Here is a 16,771-nt window from a genome sequence, read left to right as displayed (position 1 = left end):
AATATTTGTAAACGTTTGGTCATGCTGAGCCTGTGAGCAATATTCCAGCAATATCACGGCGGAGGAGACCAGAAATCGGATCCACATCTTGTACTAATACGGGGAATCGAACCGTGGCCTTCGCCGTGACGATCGAACGCTTTAACCACAAGGCTACCCCACTACCCCTCGTGTTATTGCAAGTGATATCAGAGTGTTAGTTTCCTTACGTCATTCGTCTCAATGTTGAGGGTGATAGTTCGCACGCTTTTTCCTTTTGCAAATACGATAAATCCTTGTGTTGGCGTGACATCTACCCCTGGGGTGGCCGCGTTCGTAACATTGCGGTGTGGTTTCAGATGCCACTTGACGACAAAGTTGTCTGATATTTCGAAATTTTCAGTGTCGACGAAGTAGTTGGTGACGTCTATGTCGAGACGCCCAATAGATTCTCTGATGGTGTAAAAATCCTGCCTGGCACTGTAGCCCTCTCCCACGGCACCAGAAACTCGGTCGATATCTGATAATAACATATGAGTGTATTACTTTGAATCAGCAACTCATGCTGTCTGCATATTATCTTGTCTAATGCCATGTAGGCTTCAATGCCATGTATGCTTCAATGCCATGTAGGCTTCAATGCCATGTAGGCTTCATCTTATAAATACGAAAGCCTAACCCTTGCCACTTTGGTACCACACATGTATTCTTTAAATAGAACTTTCTCGTTATTTTTTGTCTTTACTTGGTTTAGTAATTACGATAAGTTTCTCTTTGTTTCAATTCTATTTTAAGAAACGAGTAAAAATTCAAAACTTAGATTTTAAAATATAAAACTGAAAACTTAGAAAATAATCGGAATTACGAAACATAATCGAAATAATGAGAAACAACTCCAAATTAAATACCTGAAATGGCGAGAAAAATACTCGATATTTAGATTTAAAACAACATAAAATAGTTCTACTTAGGTGCAACAATAGGCTTTCGTATATAAATAGTTGCATCAGAGCCAACCCACCCAACGTCTTTTGGGATGGCCTGGCCGGGGATCGAACCATCCTGGAACCTATCCTGGAACACTATTCGTTTTATAGTGCTAGCCCACTGGGATACCATTCTGCAGTTTACCATGAATACCCCACTTATGACGGCCCAACTTCAAGTTATTCAATTTCAATCCAAAACCATTTTTTTGTCCGATTCTTTGCATCAATCTGTGAAGAGGAGCTATGGTTAAGTATACGTTTTTTCTGTTTTCCTTTTTTATGCTTGTCACAGGGTTACATGTCACTACTGTTATAAGAAACAGTTCGAATAAATGATATCTCCCTAGCTGACTGCTTAAACTACTTCCTGTTGAAAGCCTTGCCAACATGGCTGTACCTGTTTTTCTTGGAGCCTGCAGAAATTACAACACACAAGGCGAGTCATGTTCCATATCTCATGATTTTGTATGTCAATAGTGCTACTGGGCTTGAAAAAGACCCCATGTCATGTAATGTTTGCGTGCATATTGGTACTGATTTGTGCCTTTTCTGGAAGCATGTGCCTTTTGATTCTCGGGGACCAATCATTGTTTTAGAAATAAAACTTCATTGATTTGTCACTACTTCTACGATCACTACTGTTACAGTGCCTATGTGTTAAAATGTAACAGCGTAATGTAACAATGAATACAACGGTTTTGCTGGAACGGTCTGACAAAAACGGGGATTATGTCAAGTATCAGTAACAGTAGTGACGAAGGATGATAATAGTTGTAACTGAAATGGTACAAAATAAGATTCTGCTTTACTTACATAACCAGATATATTTAATTTCATGTTAATTAAAAATTCAAAAAATATATTAAAATTTAGCAGTCTCACAATCGTGATTCCAACAGTTATGGGTTTGGCAAATATTTGTATCAGTGGGGACACTTAAATGTAACAGTAGTGAACAGATATTTTGAAATTTTGTCAAAAGTGTATATATATATAAGAGCATTATTAAATTTTCATAGCTGTTTTGAAAGAATAATATCTACAAGTTTGACATTGTTTGACAGATTTGTTTAAACTGAATAGCTCAAATGTCCCAGTCTCATGTGTTTTAGTTGTTTTGTAACAGTGGGGACAAAATGTAAAAGTAGTGGCAACTATTAGTTTAGCGGTTCAGTTGTGATAAAGAGTTATGCGGGTGACAAACTGGTTTCAAATAAGATTCAGAGACTGTAAAACAAGAGGGATGACTTCAACTTTCCAATGGTCAACATTCCCTTTATGTCGAGCAATATTCCAGCAGTTCCAGCTCTTGGTGTCTACATTTCACAAGCTTTGAGGTACAATTGAGTATGCTCTTTCTACCAAGATTTCAAAGGGCTTCTTGCTCAGAAGGTGTTTGATCAAGGTTACCTCAGTAAAGCTTTCAAAAGTTTCATGGTAGACATTTGGCGGACACATTCAGTGACAAAAATGATGTTCGATGCATTTCTCTATTTTATACATTTGAAACAATAGAGATTAGGGTTGGGACTTATTTTGTTTGAATGTTATATGTTTTCAATGATTGATTTTGCTTTTGCAATCAAAATAAAACAAAGATGGGCATTACAGACAAAAAGTGATCAAGACCTGAGAAATGAGACAGTATTTGTTGAACGAAATATTGTACGAAACGAGCAGCACTGTTAGCATTGCATCATAGACTGAGAGAGGAAAGAGCAGCATTGTTAGCATTGCATCATAGACTGAGGGAGGAGAGAGCAGCATTGTTAGCATTGCATTATAGACTGAGAGAGGAAAGAGCAGCATTGTTAGCATTGCATCATATACTGAGAGAGGAAAGAGCACCATTGTTAGCATTGCATCATAGACTGAGAGAGGAAAGAGCAGCATTGTTAGCATTGCATCATAGACTGAGAGAGGAAAGAGCAGCATTGTTAGCATTGCATCATAAACTGAGAGAGGAAAGAGCAGCATTGTTAGCATTGCATCATAGACTGAGAGAGGAAAGAGCAGCAATGTTAGCATTGCATCATAAACTGAGAGAGGAAAGAGCAGCATTGTTAGCATTGCATCATATACTGAGAGAGGAAAGAGCACCATTGTTAGCATTGCATCATAGACTGAGAGAGGAAAGAGCAGCATTGTTAGCATTGCATCATAGACTGAGAGAGGAAAGAGCACCATTGTTAGCATTGCATCATAGACTGAGAGAGGAAAGAGCACCATTGTTAGCATTGCATCATAGACTGAGAGAGGAAAGAGCAGCATTGTTAGCATTGCATCATATACTGAGAGAGGAAAGAGCACCATTGTTAGCATTGCATCATAGACTGAGAGAGGAAAGAGCAGCATTGTTAGCATTGCATCATAGACTGAGAGAGGAAAGAGCAGCATTGTTAGCATTGCATCATAAACTGAGAGAGGAAAGAGCACCATTGTTAGCATTGCATCATAGACTGAGAGAGGAAAGAGCACCATTGTTAGCATTGCATCATAGACTGAGAGAGGAAAGAGCAGCATTGTTAGCATTGCATCATAAACTGAGAGAGGAAAGAGCAGCATTGTTAGCATTGCATCATAGACTGAGAGAGGAAAGAGCAGCAATGTTAGCATTGCATCATAGACTGAGAGAGGAAAGAGAAGAACGATTAGAATATTTCAAAAAGAACGTGAGACCAAATTGCAGGAGAGAAAGAAAAGAATTAAAACAATGACACCGCCAATGTCCTCAGAAATACCTCAGCTAGGTTAAGACAACAGAACAGGTCGTACAAACAAAATGCATATTTTAGAAGTAAACTACTAAGGAAATGACACCTATGACACTAGTGATTCCAAAACAACTCTTGGGGCAGAATACTAATTTTTAGACATTTTCTCAACAAATCCATCTTCACCTATGGACAGTTTGGAAACACCTTGGACGAAAGTGATTCCGAACCAATCCATGATACAGGATGTTCAAGCAGACATCTTCACCTCTGGACAGTTTGAAAACTTCTGTGACACAAGTGATTTCCTAACAAATCCATGATACAGGTTGTTCAAGAAAACATCTTCACCTCTGGACAGTTTGAAAACTTCTGTGACACAAGTGATTTCCTAACAAATCCATGATACAGGGTGTTCAAGAAAACATCTTCACCTCTGGACAGTTTGAAAACTTCTGTGACACAAGTGTTTCCCAACAAATCCATGATACAGGGTGTTCAAGAAAACATCTTCACCTCTGGACAGTTTGAAAACTTCTGTGACACAAGTGATTTCCTAACAAATCCATGATACAGGGTGTTCAAGAAAACATCTTCACCTCTGGACAGTTTGAAAACTTCTGTGACACAAGTGATTCCCAACAAATCCATGATACAGGGTGTTCAAGAAAACATCTTCACCTCTGGACAGTTTGAAAACTTCTGTGACACAAGTGATTTCCTAACAAATCCATGATACAGGGTGTTCAAGAAAACATCTTCACCTCTGGACAGTTTGAAAACTTCTGTGACACAAGTGTTTCCCAACAAATCCATGATACAAGGTGTTCAAGAAAACCTCTTCACCTCTGGACAGTTTGAAAACTTCTGTGACACAAGTGATTTCCTAACAAATCCATGATACAGGGTGTTCAAGAAAACCTCTTCACCTATGGACAGTTTGAAAACTTCTGTGACACAAGTGATTCCCAACAAATCCATGATACAGGGTGTTCAAGAAAACATCTTCACCTCTGGACAGTTTGAAAACTTCTGTGACACAAGTGATTTCCTAACAAATCCATGATACAGGGTGTTCAAGAAAACCTCTTCACCTATGGACAGTTTGAAAACTTCTGTGACACAAGTGATTTCCTAACAAATCCATGATACAGGGTGTTCAAGAAAACATCTTCACCTCTGGACAGTTTGAAAACTTCTGTGACACAAGTGATTTCCTAACAAATCCATGATACAGGGTGTTCAAGAAAACATCTTCACCTCTGGACAGTTTGAAAACTTCTGTGACAAAAGTGATTTCCTAACAAATCCATGATACAGGGTGTTCAAGAAAACCTCTTCACCTCTGGACAGTTTGAAAACTTCTGTGACACAAGTGATTCCCACCAAATCCATGGAGCAGGACATTCAAGCCACTTGTGAAGTATGTAATGGTACCAGGGGAGGGAGAGAAGCCAAATCACGTGTCAATAATGTTTATGTTTTTTTATATACAACATTTATTTTGAATTTTGATATTATTTATAGTCCATTCGGTTTGTCTGATGTGCTTGTTTCTATAACATTGTTTGATGAGTTGAAAAACAGAATGTGGCGGTCACATGTATTCTAAAATTTCCTCTTGCGTCAACAAGTCACTATTGTTATGAATGACAGTAAATGTTTATAAATTTATAATTGTTTTTTTGTATTATCTGTTATAACCTAACACAAGAGTATGTAATTGTAATGTTAAGAAAGAATACTCAAAGAACAAGAGATGCTTTAACACGAGACTTGTGTAACATTTCAAATTTTATCAAAATGTAAATTGACAAACCAAATCCTATTTTCTTCAATTGGGTTTCTTCAAATTTTTTGTGCATGACTCTTCACAGAAAATGATAAAATCGCTTACAATCTCAGTTCAACTGACAATTTTAAAAACATCCTTACTTTACAACATGCTACAGTAGTGACATACAATTTGTATTTTACGTTTTGAAATGTATGCCAAAACAGTACCAGGATTCATTAAAATGTGCAAACACTTCAACATATATGTTTTTTGATTGATGAACATAAAGGTAGGAAAAGAAATGTTTTTGTTTATTCTAAGGTACAAAATATCTTACAAATTCAGAACACGACTGATGTACATTATTCAGTTATGGTTATACTTTCATTGATGTAAATCACACACTCACCATCGGGATCAAAAGCTTGGCATAGCCCTTGTTGCACCAACACCAAGAACACAAGACAAAGCCACATCCTCCTCGACCGAGCGTCAACACTGCTATGCATGCTTCAAAACACGTCGTGGCCTAATATAATTATGCCAGAGCCGATGACGTGGTGGTGACTTTATACCACCACTGGATGAGTCTATTCATGTCGGTTAATACATTATTTATGAAATTATTTTTTACCATTTTTACGTTTAAAACACATATTCTTGCAACATTGTTAAGTTTGGATTATGTTTTTCGTCCGATTAAATAAATTGGTTCATCATTTGTTTAATGAAACTTTTATTGAGTTTTAGAAAATTGCAGATTAAATTACAAATTTACTGCATTAAGCTTTGACAAACTGCCATTGTCGTTATCATCCACGACTTCATATATCGGAGATTCAAGGACATTGTCAACAGATGTTGACGGTGATACTGGGGTGCGGGGTTGCAGCGGCAATACAGTCTGTAGTTGGTGGTGGATGCAACATGTCAGTGGATGTATACGGGCCTTACACGACTGGGCCACGTATGGGAATTTAACCAATACACATGGCGCCACTAGGTTGCTTATGGACCCACGAGCAAACAATATTTATTTTATTTTATTTTATTGTTTAATGTATGTTTTATTTATTCACTTATTTTTTATTTATTTATTTATTTATTTATTTTTTTGGAGGGGGGGGGGGGGGGGGGGGGGGGCGTAAATTATGCTTCAGACTGTTGAAAAAAAGGAATTGTATGGCACAAAAATTACATTGTTGCAAGGTTTCTTTCTGAGAAAATTCAGGGTCATAGTTACCTGCCCCTTTCACCAAAAGCCCCACCCCCAACCCCAACCCCAGCCCCATTCCCGAGGGTTCACTAGGATATTTTTGTATGTCCTACGTATGAGTTTGTATGTCCCATGATGGCCACATTGACATGGACAGCTACATGCTGGCGACATCTGACCTCTAAACTTCCAGGAACTATTTTGATGACATCATGGGCGATCTGCAGTGTGTAGGCACTAACCGATATGGCTACCCAAATCATTAGTTCCCTTAATTTTTTCGGTGTTATAATATACATGTATGTTCTTTTCGTGAAATGTGTAATAGTATATATAAATTTTCACTATTTAAGCAAACACATTGAAATTCTATCCCTTGAGTGAATCAGTGTACAAAATACCGAAGGATTTTGTTTAGTTTTTGTATAATTGATTTTGTTTATGTAATTTGGATTACTACTACTGCTGTTACTACTACTACTACTACTACTCCTACTACTGCTGCTGCTACTGCCGCTACTACTACTACTACTTCTACTGCTACTACTACTTCTACTACTACTTCTACTGCTGCTGCTACTACTACTACTACTACTACTACTACTACTACTACTACTACTACGACTGCTTGTACTACTAGTACTACTTCTACTACTGCTACTACTACTACTGCTGCTACAACTCCTACTGCTGCTGCTACTCCTCCTCCTCCTACTACTACTACTGCTGCTACTACTGCTACTACTATTACTACTATTACTACTAGTTATGCGGACCTGCGCATTGACATAAATGCGGGTAGCGACAACATTCTGCGTAGACAATAGCATTTGGCGTTTGTTTTCCCACCTTTAAAAACATTTTCATGCCAAAAGATGAACTCGTTCTTATTGATCATACCGCTGGTAACCCCATACTTCATATTATATTCAAATTTATGTTCATTTCCACCAAAGCCCGTTTTCCACGATTTGCTAGATCAGCAATACACTTTAATATCTACTTTGACATCTTGAAAGTTGAAGAAAATATTACACCCAAGTACGTATAACTGTTAACTAAGGACAGGAGGTGTCTTTGTATGTCAATTTCTCCCTTACAGATAGGATGCCTCCCCTTCTGAAAACAACTACGTTTAATTTTTGTATGTTAACAGTTATTCCCATTGTATCTGCGATTCCAATGATTGTGGGTTCGAATCCCGGTTCGCCCCGATTATGTTTCTAGGTTTGTTAGCACCTTACCCGTTCTCATGGATTTTACCAAAGTGGGAAACGTCCGAGACCTGCATGACTTCGGGCTTTCCTCTCACATTAAACTGACACGCCGTGATATAACTGGAATACTGTTAATAGCGGTGTTAAGGCCAACTCATTCACTGATAAATACAAAATTCTTTGGAATAGGCCCGTTTACATCCTCAGACCTATCCAGGCCAACAAACCTGATGTTGTCTTTTTTGATAAATCCAGTGAAATCATTTATATTATTGAATTTTCTGTCTCAAGTTGTCTGACTCCCCATTGTTCTCAGTGCCTAAGGTTTGGTATCCCCCAATATGTTGACTGACATTGGGAGAGTACCCTGGTTTGCTACCAGGAATACAGCCCTTCCGATAATCTGGGTAATGCAGAAGGCTGCAGTGTTGGGGAGTCTTCACATTCTCCGAAAAGTTCTGGGCGGGTTTGACTAGGCAGCGCTTCCTGGGAGAAGTCGTATTCACTGTCTGGGCTGCGTGTAGAGGGGGTAAGGGCCCTGAACTGATATTTTTAAAAAATAAAACACCCGTTAAACTGCAAATAAACAAACAGCAGGCCATGCACGCTTTACATCTTTTGGTGACATCGCCGTCAGAGAACATGGGTGTGTTATTTCAACAGCTGCACGTAAATTGTGCACATCGCTTGAAAATCTGCAACCGACCTTTGATACTTTCATTGATAAACCATTTGTCACATCGATTTCACTATAAGATGTCCAACCAAACCAAACCATGACTCACTACCACATCGAGATAATACTAGGTATCCACGAAAAGCCAGAAAGTCATAGCATTGAGGATGAAAGAAAAACACACTATTGTTATAGTGCAAACCATTTCAATACTTTTATTTATAATTGTGCAAACCATTTCAATACTTTTATTTATATTTCATTTATCTAAATTCCATAACTGGTTCAATATGTTTCCAAGTGCACCGAAATTCTATGCCCTTTGTCTGTTTAATATATTCAGCAAACATTCGGCGTTCCCCTCTTATCATAAGCCCCTCGGGCAGGACCCTTAATCTCCAGCGCTATCTATACATTTTAATTAACACCTCCTAACGTCGCCGGATCTTACGTATATACATACACGTGGGACAATGACCTTGCCACACGTTATGTAATACCTTGCTCTACAAAACCCGACTGACATGGTCAGGGAGAGACAGCCAGGAGACAGACAGAAGATCGACTCGTGTAAGTGACAGAACGGTTCTCCCACCCGGGAAGATTGGCCACTCGGTGTGCGTTCTATCACGTTATTATCAACATGTACCTTTTCGACTCATTTCAACCATCAACAATAAATATGGCTGCTGTCGTCTAAACTTCACCCTTGAGTTTTGTCTTCCGTCATCACCCTGAGCTACCATCCGACGGCCGAAACTTACGCCCTTGGACACATGTATAGCCCAAATCGATTCTGCTGCATCAGAGGTTGGTTGGTTGGTTTGTTGTTTAACGCCGCACTCAGCAATATTCCAGCTATATGACGGCGGTCTGTACAAAATCGAGTCTGGACCAGACAATTCAGTGATTGACATAATGAGCATCGATTCACCTAATTGGGATATGCATCAACCAAGACAGCCAGCCTGACCACCCGATCCCGTTTGTCGCCTAGTACGACAAGCATAGTCGCCTTTCAGAGCAAGCATGGTTTGCTGAAGACCTTTTCTACCCCGGATCTTCACGGGTCCGCATCCGAGGTGTCATGTCCATTCCTCAGTGGCATGCTAAGCTACACTGGTATCCCCAATTTCCCCGACGATTCCAGACCAGGATAAGTTGAACATACATTTGATTAAGCGCTATTCTAGTATTCTTCTATTCTCGAGTGATTCATCATTCCTTCTGGATCAAAAACACATTCTTGGTCGGACCTTATAGACAAAGGACGAATCTGATCGTGTGACCCTTAAGTTCAAGATGGACTTTTACAGTGAGTATATCGGATTTCAACAATATGCCAACACTATCACATAGTAGCTATAGGAGTGAATGAGCCGCCTTTAACAATATTTCAGTTGTATTACAATGCGTCAGCTTGGTAGGAGGTGAAAACTAGACCTTGTGACTCTCCTAGGCAACATTTTGTGAATCTTAATCAGAACGAATTTGACATCGTACTCATCTACAGCGTATCCTGGCATGGCTTTGATACGCACCTCCGCGGAGCGTATTGCAGCGACTGAGACCCTCGGGCTTGCTATGTCACATAAGGTTTACTTGCTACAAGTGGACGAGTGTGTCTCCACTGTCATTATAATTGCGTGAGTTTGTTTCAAGGCTGCTTTGAGTGAATGAGTATGGTGTTACGCCGCTGTTAGCAATATTCCAGCAATTTCACGGCGGGGGACACCAGAAATAGGCTTTACACATTGTACCCATGTCGGGAATCGAACCCGGGTCTTCTGCGTGACGAGCGAACGCTTTAACCACTAGGCTGCCCGACCGCCCCAGGCTGCTTTGAACACTCAGTATTTCCGTAACATCATGATGGTTCACCTTCATCCGAGGCTGAAGCCCGGAGAGATGCAGGTGTTAAACATTTACCACTTGGTGAAACCCACGAGCACAGGTATAACGCTAACAGGCAAGGGATCATAATCGGTGTAAATTGAGGGTTCAAACTGACGATCCTGGCACGACTAAGGGACGCAACTCTGCACATGTAACTCGTGACGTCATGAGTTGTTTTGCCTTTTACGCTATCACAATAGTAGGTAGAGAATGATTTCTGCTTCGGCAGATGATCCAGACTGTATATTCGCGGTCGTTTTATATTCATTGTTTAACTTGAAATTCGTCATTTAAAAGATGACGGGGAAGAGGTCAGAACTTTATCGGATATTCACTCCAGGCAGTTAATCCGTAATTACTCGTAGGTCGTTAGTTACCGTCAAAGTCTTCATATCAATTTCATTATCAATTTGATAAAGCACAGCTGTTTCGGTTCTTGTTTACGGGCGACTGGATGCTTCTCTCTAACACAGTGCGATGTGATAGGCCTTGCTGAGTCTAATGGATCAGATATGTCTTACTGTGGGATGAGATATTTCTCTCTGACTCTGTGGGATGAGATACTTTTCTGTGACTCTGTGGGATGAGACATATGTCTCTCATGCTATGTGATGTGATACGTTTTCACACCCTTAAGGATGAGATCCTTCTCTCTGACTGTATGGGATGAGACCCATGTCTCTCGTGCTATGTGATGTGATACGTTTTCACACTCTTCAGGATGAGATATTTCTCTCTGACTGTATGGGATGAGACCCATGTCTCTCGTGCTATGTGGTGTGATACGTTTTCACACTCTAAAGGAGGAGATCCTTCTCTCTGACTGTATGGGGTGAGACCCATGTCTCTCGTGCTATGTGATGTGATACGTTGATATTTCTCTCTGACTGTATGGGATGAGACCCATGTCTCTCGTGCTATGTGATGTGATACGTTTTCACACTCTAAAGGATGAGATATTTCTCTCTGACTGTATGGGATGAGACTCATGTCTCTCATGCTATGTGATGTGATGTGATACGTTTTCACACTCTAAAGGATGAGATATTTCTCTCTGACTGTATGGGATGAGACCCATGTCTCTCGTGCTATGTGAAGTGATACGTTTTCACACTCTAAAGGATGAGATATTTCTCTCTGACTGTATGGGATGAGACACATGTCCCTCTTGCCATGTGATGTGATACGTGTTCTCACTCACACGCATGTGACTCTTCTCTTTGAGTCAGTGGAATGAGGTACTTCTCTCTTCCTATGCGATGTAATACGTTTTCTCACTCTCACGGATGTGATACTTATCCGAGAAATCTCTCTCTGGGAATCTCGTGTTCTCGTGTTCACGTGGGACTATTATTCTGCTACAGGAAAACAGATTGATGCATGATGGGGAGGACGCGCCATCTGCTGCCAGATAGGAGAGGTAATGGAATCCAGTATATAAACTGACGCCATCATAGATTTTAACGCATTTTTCACATTAATATTACAGATTGACGGGAGCTGGTAAAAGTACATAGAATCTGCATTAACGAATACAACAAAAGACAAAATGCTAAACAAATAACTGTCGGGATTTTAGGACGATGTTGCACGTAAGATATGTTTTTTTACTTTTACTTGTGATTTAAGATATATAAGTGACGATCTGATTTCAAAAAGAATTTTACAATAAATCCGCGCATTGTTGTTGTAGGGCTACCTCGGGATTTGTCTTTTGATCGTCTGTAATCCTTAGGTTACACAAGGAGTGATTGAGTGAATTTGGTTTAAGGCCTGTTTGAACTGTATTCCGATTATATCACTACGTGTCAGCTTGATGAAGGAGGAACGCCCGAAGTGATGCAGACGTTTACCACTTTGGTAAAACCCACCAGCACCGATACAGGTTACACATAGGGACCGTATGCTATGTAACCAAATTTATATTTGGGGTAACACTTTCTTCGTAAAGTACAGAGTCTCGTACATTTTTGGATTGAGTCCCTTCCGAGATTCGAACCCACACTGCCAGAGTGCGGCACCTAATCGCCAGCACACAATGTCAGCTATCTAACCCACTCAGCCAGCGAGACTTCCACAAAATGAAAGTTCGACAACTGGTAGTCTAGATCGCGTACTGTGTGTACCCCTCTGACAAGTGTATCATCTTCACCGTACAGCAATCCGTTTCTGAAAACCTTTTACGGAAACAAGTCTTTGACGTTTATAATATTTCAGGATTTGGTTTCCAGGATACTAAATGTTGACTTACTGCTATTGATGGCGAAGTTTGCATCTGGGACTGTGGAACGATGCCGCGATATTGATTGGAAGCAAGTTGAGACCTCACAGATACTACTGAAACTTAATTAAATTTACTATGCAGTATTCTGGATAGATCTCAGCGGAGTTACGTTGTGCTACACGTCCTTTAGAAGTCGCAGTTGGTCGATTTTCACGCCCGCTTCTCCTCGCCCTATTTTGAGAACCGCGAAGATTAGGATGAAACTCCCTTTTTATCAATTGTGATATATGTATCGTCATCATTATTATCATCACCACCATCATAATCATAATCGTCACCACTATCCTTCTCCTCCACATTATCATTTAGGGAGGTCACATTTGGAAGTGAGAGGGTTTGGTTTAACACCGCTTCGAACAATATTTCAGTGAAATCACGGTGTTTGTCTCTTTGTTTACCACTTTGGTACAATCAACTGGTACGTACACTTAGCTAATTTCAGAGTGGGAGTAGGGTTTTATACCTCTTTTGGGGGCACGGGTGGCCCAGTCGTCTAAGGCGCCGCAAATCGCTGTGCAGAGTTGCGTCCCTTGGACACGCCAGGAACCTATGATTGTGGGTTCGAATCCCGGTTCGACCCGAGTATGTTTCTAGGTTTGTCAGCACCATACCCGTGCTCGTGGGTTTCACCGAAGTGTAAACGTCTAAAACCTACATCACTTCGGGCTTTCCCCCCACACTAATCTGACACGCCAAATTACTCCCTCCACCTTCATCTTGTCACCTGGCTTTGAAGACTTAAAGATTGATCACGTGACCCCACACCGAGAAGGAACAACGTATTGCACACAGCAGAATCTACACTTGCGTTATAATGATGAATATAATTTGAGAAACAAATATATAGCAGTGAATACCTTCCTTAATGTAACATGTTATAAAAAAATTAAACAACAAAAACGTGTATTCATGTTATGTTTATACATATCCTAGAGAAATATTACGTACACGTGGTCTGGAGGTAGAGCGTCCACCCGGAGAGCGTAAGGTACGGGGTTCGATCCCCGACCGGTTAAAAGATTGTTATTGTTGTTGCCCTGTCTGACGTTCGGCATTAATTGTCTATAACAAAGACTGGTAGGCTTTAAGTCAGTATACTGTGTCTGAGTGGGGTATTCTTGTTATACTGCGGCACGGTATCTCTCAGTGGGCTAGCGCTATAAAATCAGCATCCGGACTAGTACAAGCAGCAACACATACATGTACAAGTGTATGCACGTCGTTATATGAGTGTAATAATCTTGAACACGACATTAAACCTCACCTCACATACACTTAAGTACGTATATGCGCAACCATTTGTCAGAGCCACCTAAATATGTTAAACAAAATAAAACTACTTCATAAACATACAACGTTTATTTCTTGTAATGCATGCACATCGCATAATTCAGATGCCGGATTCTGGGCCGCCTGTGGTATCCCGCCAATGCTGAAAATACACAAAGTCGTGGTTATTACAAAATAAACACAACAAATGCCAATATTACACTATTTGTCGTCACGTCATATGTCAGATTTCAAGTCCTCGGCTATCATATTGTAACGAGAGATAGGATAATGGATTGGTCTAAGGCCTCGCGATTCACCCTGCATGTCCACTATCCATGCCCCTGCATATCCACTATCCATGCCTCTGCATATCCACTATCCATGCCCCTGCACATCCACTATCATTGCTTCTGCATATCCACTACCCATGCCCCTGCATATCCACTATCCATGCATGCATATCCACTATCCATGCATATTCACTATCCATGCCCCTGCATATCCATTATCCATGCCCTGCATATCAAATATCCCTGCCACTGCATATCCACTATCCATACCCCTGCATATCCACTATCATTGCCTCTGCATATCCACTATCCATACCTATATCCACTGTAGTGACTTCGAATACCAAATTAGCACCAAATATATTCCTTGGTCCATCTTCGTGATGTGAGGTCACTGGGTTACTGAGTTTCCAGCATTAAGCTGACATTTCGTGAACCAGTGGTACAATTTACCTACATACCCAAATAAGACTACCTTTGTCTGTCTGGAGACTCTACCGACTTGTAAATTCACAAACAGTTTCTTAATACGTAAGAATTCCAGCAATCACGGCGGGGTACACCGAAAATGGGCTTCACGAATTGTACATGTCGGGAATCGAACCCGGGTCTTCGCCGAGACGAGCGAACGCTTTAACCACGAGGCTTACCCCGCCCCTAGGAAAGGATTATTTGAACTCCTTATGGAAACCGTTGTAGGAATAATACTGACCAAATTGACTATTTCAGACGGTTATACATTTTGTATTCAGCTTATTGTATTGTGAAATTGTTAGAGAATAATAAAGAGTGTTAATAAGCATCGGTTCTATATAATTAAACTCATCATGAACATGTTGACTTATGTAGTATTGACCGAGGAACACTCGACAGTGCAAGGTCAATTTAAATGGAATGTGCAATGAATTATCATATTATTATCAGATATTTTCAATACCTTATGGTTAATAGCGTTTCTGTGTGGGGTATTTTGGGTAGTACGGGTATCCTTTCGGGTAGTACGGGTATTTGCTTGGGTAGCTACCATCATCATAGGATGGTACAGATCGTCGGTACCCTGGTCAAGGTAAAACAAGATGGTATAATTATGTCAGATACATCATGAAGACAATGACAGGGTGTCTTAGTTAAAACATGTGTGTGTGTTGTGATATTAGATAATTCATTGGGAAGAGACGTAAATATAACATCGACAGTTGACATCATTGTATCCATATAATGTTATAGAAAGTTTATTTTATAAAAGTTACATGTGGCACTGATTACTTACTTTCATGTAATCCCGTTTGCAAGAGATAATGTTTGTGATATAAATGATTGCACTACAAATAAATATTGTATTCAAATTTCCGAACAGATACGGGATTTTTAAGACCGAATTCGATAATGTAACAAATGTTATATTTGGGTTGATACTTTTTGATAAAGTACTTTTTGGGTTGAGTCTCATCCAGGATTCGAACCCACACTCCCACAATAAGGCACCTAATCACCAGCAAACAATGTCAGCTTCCACAAAAAACAAAAGTCTGACAACTGGTAGGCAAGCCACGGATGGGACTCAACCCCAAAAATACTAGAATCTGTACTCTACTTAGAAAGTGTTATCCCAAACATAACTTTTATTACATTTGACCATTTTATAAATGACATTGTGTACTAGTATTCACACAAACGCCATAATATGATGATATGAAGAGGAACATGGAATATTTATTACTCACTTCTGTAATATACTCCATACTTATCTGGAAGAAATCATATACAGTATACAGACAGGTGTATATATTTCAGTTCGTATACATTCAGCCATCAAAACATCATTGACTATGCACTAGTGGTAAGCTGGCAGTGTAAAGGCATGGCGAACTATAGCTGATAATAATTGTATTAGCCATCGAAAACAGGATCTTCCACAGGAGATATCTCTTGGGTGATATCTCCTAGGATGACTGAAATTACATAAAAATGCTTTGCAGACCTTTGTGGCGTCATCGGCTTCATGATGTCACAATCAAATGGCATCCCAAAACGTTATGCCACTGTTTGTTTGTTGTTTAACGCCACACTCAGCAATATTCCAGCTATATGACGGCGGTCTGTAAATAATGGAGTCTGGACCAGACAATCCAGTAATTGCTTTCATTAGCTTCGATCTACGCAAATGGGATTCGATGACATGCATCAACCAAGTCTGCGAGCCTGACCATCCGATCCCGTTAGTCGCCTCTTACTGCAAGCATAGTCACTTTTTACGGCAAGCATGGGTTGCTGAAGACCTATTCACCTCTTATAAGCATAGTCGCCTTTTACGGCAAGCATGGGTTGCTGAACGTTCTGCCACTGAAGCTTGTTAGCTGTACTTTTACACACAAGGCCCTGGATATGGTTATTGCAGTTTACAAACTGAACAAAAGCCGCAAGAATGATTTTGGATGATAAATTAAATCTCACCCTCGAA

General features: G+C 40.1%; 2 pseudogenes; one reads left to right on the top strand and one right to left on the bottom strand.

Annotated features, from left to right (window-relative positions):
* Positions 1 to 16,771, bottom strand: part of LOC139454825 (uncharacterized) — a 47,926-nt pseudogene that overhangs the window by 14,536 nt on the left and 16,619 nt on the right.
* LOC139455959 (ion-translocating oxidoreductase complex subunit C-like) lies at positions 3,682 to 5,596 on the top strand (annotated as a pseudogene).

This window comes from Haliotis cracherodii, unplaced genomic scaffold (assembly GCF_022045235.1).
Source record: "Haliotis cracherodii isolate W230 unplaced genomic scaffold, xgHalCrac1.p SCAF_11, whole genome shotgun sequence".
NCBI lineage: Eukaryota > Metazoa > Mollusca > Gastropoda > Lepetellida > Haliotidae > Haliotis > Haliotis cracherodii.
This window is presented reverse-complemented; position numbering and strand designations above follow the sequence as displayed.